Consider the following 8028-nt stretch of genomic DNA (forward strand, 5'->3'; position numbering starts at 1 on the left):
TCTGCCAATTTTTGCATTGGGTGATTTATTTTTTCTTATTCAGTTGGATGAGCTGCTTATATACTCTGGAGATCAAGTCTTTGTCGGTTTCATATTCAGAATTTTTTCCATTCTGTAAGTTTTTTTTTGTTTTACTTCCAGTTTCTTTGCTGTGCAGAAGCTTGTAAGCTTCATTAAGTCTCATTTGTTTATCCTTGCTTTTATTTTTTCTTCAAGAAAATTTATGAGACGTATGTCAGATACTCTTTTGCCTATATTTTCCATTAGGAAGTTTATTGTATCTTGTATTATGTATAAGTCTTTTTTCCATTCTGAGTTTATTTTCTGTATGGTGTTCTACCTTCATTGGGAGTGTTCTAGCTTCACTGATTTACATGCTGCTGTCCAGTTTTCCCAACACCAGTTGCTGAAGGGACAGTCTCTCTTCCATTGTATTTTCTTGCCTCCTTTGTCAAAGATTAATTGACCAAAAGTTGGTGGGATTATTTCTGGGCTCTCAATTCAGTTCCATTGGCCTATATGTATATTTTCCTACCAATACAATGCTGTCATGTTGACTGCAGTTCTATAGTATTATCTGAATTGTTAGCGTTAAGAAATGCCACTGATTTTTTAAACTTAATCTTGTAACCTGCTACATTGCTGAATACTTTGATCAGCTGTAGTAGTTTTTGTCTGGATTTTGTACGGTTTTCTATATATAGTAACATATTTTCTGCATATAGTGAGACTTTTACCACTTACTTTCAAATTTGCATTCCTTTTACCTCTTTCTCTTGTTTGATTACTGTGGCTAGGTCTTCCCAGTCTATGTCGAGTCGGAATGGTGATAGTGTCCATCCTTTTACTGTCCCAGATTTTAGTGTGAAGATTTTTACTTTCTCACCATTCAGTACAATGCTGGCTGTAGGTTTGTAATCTATAGCTCTTATGATGCTGAGATATGTTGCCTCTATGCCCAATTTGTGACATTTTCTATCATAAGTGTGTGTTGAATTTTATCAAATGCTTTTCCTGCATCTATTGAGATGATCATGTGGTTTTGGTCCTTTCTCTTGTTGATGTGCTGTATTACATTGATTAATTTGCATATGTTGGACCACCCCTGTGTCTCTGGCATGATCCCCACTTGGTCATGATGCATAATATTTTTTCTGTGTTTTTGGGTTCTTTTCGCTACTATTTTGGTGAGGATATTGGCTTCTGTGTTCATCAGTGATATTGGCTTATAATTGTTTTGTTTCGTATTGTCTTTGCCTGATTGTGGTATCAGGGTGATTGTGGCTTCATAGAATGACTTTGAGAGTATTCCTTCTTTTTCAATTTTCTGGAAGAGTTTGAGAAGGACTGGTATGAGTTCTTCTATGCATGTTTGGTAGAATTCTGTAGTGAAGCCGTCACGTCCTGGACTGTTATTTGTAGGGAGGTTTTATATTGTTATTTTGATTTCATTTCTAGTGCTCAGTTTGTTGAAGGGGTCAGTTACTTCTTGATTCAGTCTTGATGGACAGTATGTTTCCAGAAACTTGTCCATCTCCTCTAGGTTATCCAGTTTGGTTCAATATAGTTTTCATAATATTCTCATATGATATTCTGTATTTATTAATTGTAAATTCTACCTTCTCCTTTCATATTTTGGCAATTTGTGCTTTCTCTCTTTTCTTGTTTTTGAGTTTGGCCTGAGGTTTGTCGATTTTACTTACTTTTTCAAAAAGCCAGCCTTTGGATTGGTTGAATTTTTCCTATGGTCTTTTTAAACTCTATTTTATTTATTTCCTCCCCAATATTGATGATTTCCTTCCTTCTGCTGCCTTTAGGTTTTTTTTTCTCCTTTTTCTAGTTCATTCTCCTGATGGGTTAAATTGTTTATTTGTGGTTGTTCTTCTTTTCTGAGAAAGGCCTGTATTGCTATAACCTCACCTCTCAACACTGCTTTTGCTGTGTCCCATAAATTTTGTGTGGTTTTGCTTTCATTTTCTTTTGTCTCAAGGTATATTTTCATTTCAGCGTTGATTTCTTTTTTGACCCATATTTTTTTAATAACATATTGTTTAATCCCCATGTTTTCCTTTTGTTCTCCTTTGTTTCTCTGTTGTTGATTTCTAGCTTCATGACATTGTGGTCAGTAAAGATGCTTGAGGTAATTTTTATCTTCTTAAAGTTGCTGAGGTTTCTTTTGTGCCCAAGTATATCATGAATCCTGGAAAATGTCCACGTGCACTTGAAAAGATTGTATGTACTATTTTGTGGGGGGTGCAATGCTCTGAAAATATCCACCAAGTGTAATATTTCTATTGTATCATTTAAATTCTCTGTTGTTTAATTTATTTTCTATCTCGATGATCTGTCCAGTGATGTTACTGTAGTTTTGAAATCTCCAACAATGATTAGATTCCCATCACTATCCCCCTTTATATCTGTCATTAATTATTTCATGTACTTAGGTAGTCCTCTATTTGTTGCCTATGTATTAAAGGGTGTGATATCCTCATCTGTATCACTCCATCAATCATTATAAAATATCCTTCTTTATCTTTCTTTGTGGCCTTTGTTTTAGTGTCTTTTGTCTGAAGTCAGTACTGCAACAACTGCTTTTTTGGCTTTTCCATTTGTATGGAATACCCTTTTCCATCCTTTCTCTTTCAATCTATATTTTTCCTTCTCGCTGAGGTGGGTCTCTTGTATGCAGCATATTGAAGGTTCTTGCTATACTATCCAGCCTGCCACTCAATGACATTGACTAGAACATTTAGTCCATTAACATTTAATATATCAATGATATGTTTGTGTTTATTGCCATTTTTGCCTTATCTTTGAAGTTGATTTGGTATTTCCTCTTTGTTCATTTGATCTTCCTTTTATGGTTTGGTCATTTTTCTTTACGTTATCATGAAAATTATTTAATTTTAGTGACTCCCTGAGTATGTTTTTGTCTTGTTTTTGCACTTTTATATAGTCTATTAGAACATTAGTATAATTGATTTTATTAAACTGATAGTAACATGATCTCAAATACATCCTACTGAGAACAAAATATTTTAAAAGGAAAGACCCCCCAAAGAAATTCTCTATTTTCCTGCCTCCCTCTCCCACTGTCAATGATTTCTATGTCTTGTTTTAAAATTTTGTGTTTATTTTATTTGTAGTTTATGAGTTATCACCTTTCCAGCTGTGAGTTTCACATTTCTGTAGCATCCTGCTGCTTTTCTTTTTAGAGTAGGCTTTCAATATTTCTTTTAGCATGGGTCTAGTGTTGCTAAACTCTTGTAGCTTTTTCTTGTCTGTGAAATGTTTTATGTCTCCTTCTACCATAGAGGATAGCCTTGCTGGTTAAAGTATCCATGGGTATATCATTTTTTTTCATTCAGGAGTTTGAATATATCTTGCCACTCCCTTCTGTTCTGTAGTATTTGTGTTGTGAAATCAGCTGTGAGCCTTATGGGGATTCCTTTGTAACTCTCTGTTTGAGATTCACTTGCTGCCTTTAGGATAATTTCTTTATCCTTGACTCTGGCCATCTTAATTATATGTCTTGCTGTGAGTTTATTTGAGTTCTTCCTGTTTGGGACCCACTGAGCTTCCTGTACTTGGATATCTGATCCCTTCTTTAAGTTTGGGAAGTTCTCAGTCATGATTTTTCAAACACCTTTGCAATGCACTTTGATCATCCCTCCCCTTCTGGGACTTCTACCACACCAAGTTTGGCATGCTTTCTATTAACCCATATGTATCTTGTGCTTTTTTAATCTGATTCTTGATGTTTCTCTTTTAGCTATTCTGATTGGGTGCTTTCTATTGTCCTGTCTTCTAGGTCACTAATTCATTCCTCTGCATTATCTAGTCAGCTTTGCGACCCCTTTAGATCGTTCCTCATCTCAGTCAATGGATTTACTTATTCTACTCGGCTCTTCTTTATAGCTTCCATTTCATTTTTAACATATTTTACATCTCTAAACACTATCTTTTATTTCCTCCAGTAATTTGATCACTCCTCTTTTGAAATCTTGATCTAGTAGGCTATTGATGTCTATTTCACTGATCACTCTTTCAGGGGATTTCTCTTGTTCTTTTAATTGGGAATGGTTTGTCTGCTTCTTTATATTGCTCCTACCTCTCTGACACTGTGATGGAGTATATGTTATCTACTGTGGTCCTAATGGAGTTTATCTACCTAATGCCTATGTAGTAATACAACTAAAAAAGAGAAAAAAGAAAGAGGGAGACAAAGAATTTTAAAGAAGTGGTAATAAATGTTTGAAAACTTTGCATAATACATAATAGAAGAGCAAGTTGAAGCAGAGTTTTGAAAAATAATAATAATAAAAATATTTTTATAAATTTCAATGGGATTTAAAAGGGGGTATATATAATTGTCTAAGAAATAAATATTAATATGGTAATAGAAAATGAAACAGGTAAAAACAGATTAAAACAAGGGGGTGGTCAGAGTGTCCTGGATACTGTGTACTGTTAATGTGAACTCTTTCTGTATTCATCATGGTTTGGAAGCTCAGCTTGCTTTTTCCAGAAACCCTCCATTGGAGTCCACATCTGTGCAGCTCCCAGGTCCTGTCGGCAAGCAGATCACTCCTACTCCCAAAACTGGTTCCAGAGCAGCTCTCTTTACTGTGAGCTGTCTTGTCACTGCCCTGACTGATACCTCAGTCACATGTTTCAGACTGAACAGGCAGTAGTGTTCATCAACCCTCTCCCAGCCACATGGTCAGGGACTGCATTACAGCCCAAAATTTGGCAGGCCATCAGCACCCTCAGGGTGATGGTCTCTCCTCTGCTATGTGCCCTGTCACTGGTCTGGGCCAAAACCCACCTCCTTGATTGCCTTGGCAGAGCAAGTCCTCTGAGGAAATAAGACAGAAATATCTTATATGTCTCAGGCTGTAGACAAGTCCCCATCTGGCGCTTAAGGCTGCTAAGTCCTTAGGAGTGAATGGAGGTTTTGCTCTCGCTGCTGCCAGGGTGCAAAGCACCAGAGGCTTTGGTGGCTGTGTCTGAGCCCCAGGTCTCTTGTCCTAGATAATTTGTGGATTTTCAGAGATTCGGAATGCACCTTTCCCCTCACAGGGCTAGTCTGCCCTGTTGTTTAATGGAGGGCCCAGGTTGTTTTGCCCTGTGCAACCACAGCAATGGCACACAGCCCCCTCCGTTCCCCCTGGCTGCCTCAGTGCAGCCATCATCATTTTCCACCCAGGTCGGGAAGCATGGCCCTGACCCCAGCTGCCAGGTTGCCTCTTGGGCTTGGTGTCATAGGGATCCTCTGTCCCTGTTTATCTTAGTACTGTCAGTCAACTTATAATCTATAGAGGTTCAATTCTTGGAGGCTCCTCCTTCATCCTGCCGACCTCTCAGTTGGAGAGGGGAAACTCAGTGAATGAGCACCAGTCCTTCTTTGCTGCTCCCTCACTGTGGGACCTGTCCCAATCTGTTTTGCCTTTTCTTCTTTCTTTCTTCATTGTCTTCTACCAGATTTTTTGCATCTTTATCTTTTGGGACCTGCCCCAATCTGTTTTGCCTTTTCTTCTTAATTCATTTTCTTTTACCAGGTTTTTTGCATCTTTATCTTTTGAAGAGGACAATATTCTATCAGAGTACTGCAGGTTCTCTGGTTAATTGAGTAGGTCTGTGAATGTGAGTCTTGATGCATTTGTGGGAAAGGGTGAGCTACGAGCATCCTTCTGCTCCACCATTTTCACATCCCCCACAAAAAGTCTCACTTTATGGTGGAAGTTAAACACAACCAGTAAATAGATGGAAAAGATGTTTCTTGGAAATGACAAGAAAGTGCAGTTTGCAGTGATCAACTCATACAAAATACATTTTAAAATAAGGGCCACAGTGAAAGTTAAATATGAGATTATAAATAAAAAAGAGATCAATATAAAAATACAGTATTACACTCATTAAATTATATATGGACCCAACACAGTAGATCCTAAGAATAAAAAGAAATATTAGACATGAAGGAATTAATTCATTATAAAACTATAATAGTAGATGTGTTGAACACCTCACTATTCTGATGGCCAATTCATCTCAAAAGAATATCTGTAAGGAAACAGAGGTCTTAATGGCATATTAGATCATTTGAACCTAACTCATTTATTGGACACTGCATCAGAAAAGGAGAACACATAAAATTCTCAAGTGTGCACAGGATGTTATCTAAGGAATTAACTGCACATTATGTCATAAAATGAGCCTCAGGAGCTTTAAGCAAATACAGATTACAGCGAATATTTTTCCATATATAAAATTATGGAAATATGCATCAACTCTAGAAAGAAGAAGAGGGTAAGCACAAATATGAGATTAAACCTCATCCTTTAAAAAATAAAATAAAACAAGTTCAATGATGAAATCAAAGAGGTAATAAAATCATACATGGAGACAAATTACATTGAAAACAGAGCTTCATCAAATATATGGGATGCAGCAAAGGCAAATCTAACAAGGAAGTTTAGAACAATTGAGGCCTTCTACAAGGAAAAAGAAAAAACTCACACAAAGGATAATGTTAACCACCCAAAATAAATGGATATAATAATAAACAAAACGCAAAGGCAGTAGAGTGAGTAATCTTTAATGATTAGGTTGAAAATAAATAAATTAAAAATTAAATAAAAATTCATAAAATCAACAGTTATTTTTCTTAAAAATATTAACAAATTGATAAACATTTAACCAGGTTTATAAAGAAATACAGAGTCGACCCAAGCAAAATAAGAAATGAAATATTAGAAATAATTTCTGATAGTACAGAAATGCAAACAAAGATTATGAAATCACTCTGAGCAGTTACGTGACAACTAACTGGACGACCTTAAAGAAATGGACAAATTTCTTTAAACTCTACAGCCTGTCAACACTGAATAAAAAGAAAACTGAAAACTTGGAAAGAGCAATCAGCATAATTTAAATAAAATCTATAGTTTTAAAATCATCCTTTGAACAAAATGCCTGGATGCCTTCACTAAAACCTCTTTCCTCTCAACTATTTCAAAAAATGTATTAGGAAGGAAAATTCCCAAAGTTATTCTATGAGGCCACAAATAACATGATAACAAAACCAGTCAAAGACACTACCAGAAAAAGAAATGAAAATGTAAAGCCAATATCCTTGAGGAATATACATTAAAAAATTCTCAACAGAACATCAACAAATTAATCCAGCAATACATAGAAAGGATTATACACGATGATCAGTTGGTTTCCGTCCAGAGTCACAGGGATGGTTCAACATACACAAGTAAATCAGCATGACACATATTTTATAAAGGAAGTACAAAATTCACAGGACCATGTCAATACACACAGAAAAAGCATTAGACAAAATTCAACATACATTCATGATCAGAACTCTCATGAAAGAGAGTAAAATGGGAACATCTCTCAACATAATATAGGCCACTTATAACAATTTATAATACTTAGGGGTAAAGCTGAAAACATTCTGGGTAAATTCTGGAATATGACAAGGATTTTTACTCTCAGCACTGCTATTCCATAGTAAAAGAAGAAAGGAAAAGGAAAGAAAAAGAAGAAAAAAAATGCAAGATGGAAAGAAAGAGCAAAATTGGCACCAGTACTGATGACATAACAATCTACATAGAGTCCTAAGTTCTCCACACAGACTAACATCAACAATAAATTATTTCAACAAGGGAGCAGGGTACAAGATTAATGTAAATTTGTCTCTTGCATTTCTACACGTTAATCATGAGATACCCTAAAATGGACGTTGAAAGCAATACTATTTAAAATCCCATTCCCCCGAATACCTTGGAATAAATATAACCACATATATGAAAGATCTAAACACTGAAAATTAAAAAACATTGACAAAGAAATTAAAAATGATTCAAAGAAATGGAAAGATGTCTTGTGCTCTTGGATTCAAGGAGTTAATATTGTTAACATGGCCGAAATGCACAAAGAAGCCTACAGATTTAGTGCAATTCCTGTTACGAAGCTGTAGTATTTCCCACAGAACCAGAAAATAAATAACTCTAA

Source organism: Vicugna pacos, unplaced genomic scaffold (genome assembly GCF_048564905.1).
Source record: "Vicugna pacos unplaced genomic scaffold, VicPac4 scaffold_103, whole genome shotgun sequence".
Lineage (NCBI taxonomy): Eukaryota > Metazoa > Chordata > Mammalia > Artiodactyla > Camelidae > Vicugna > Vicugna pacos.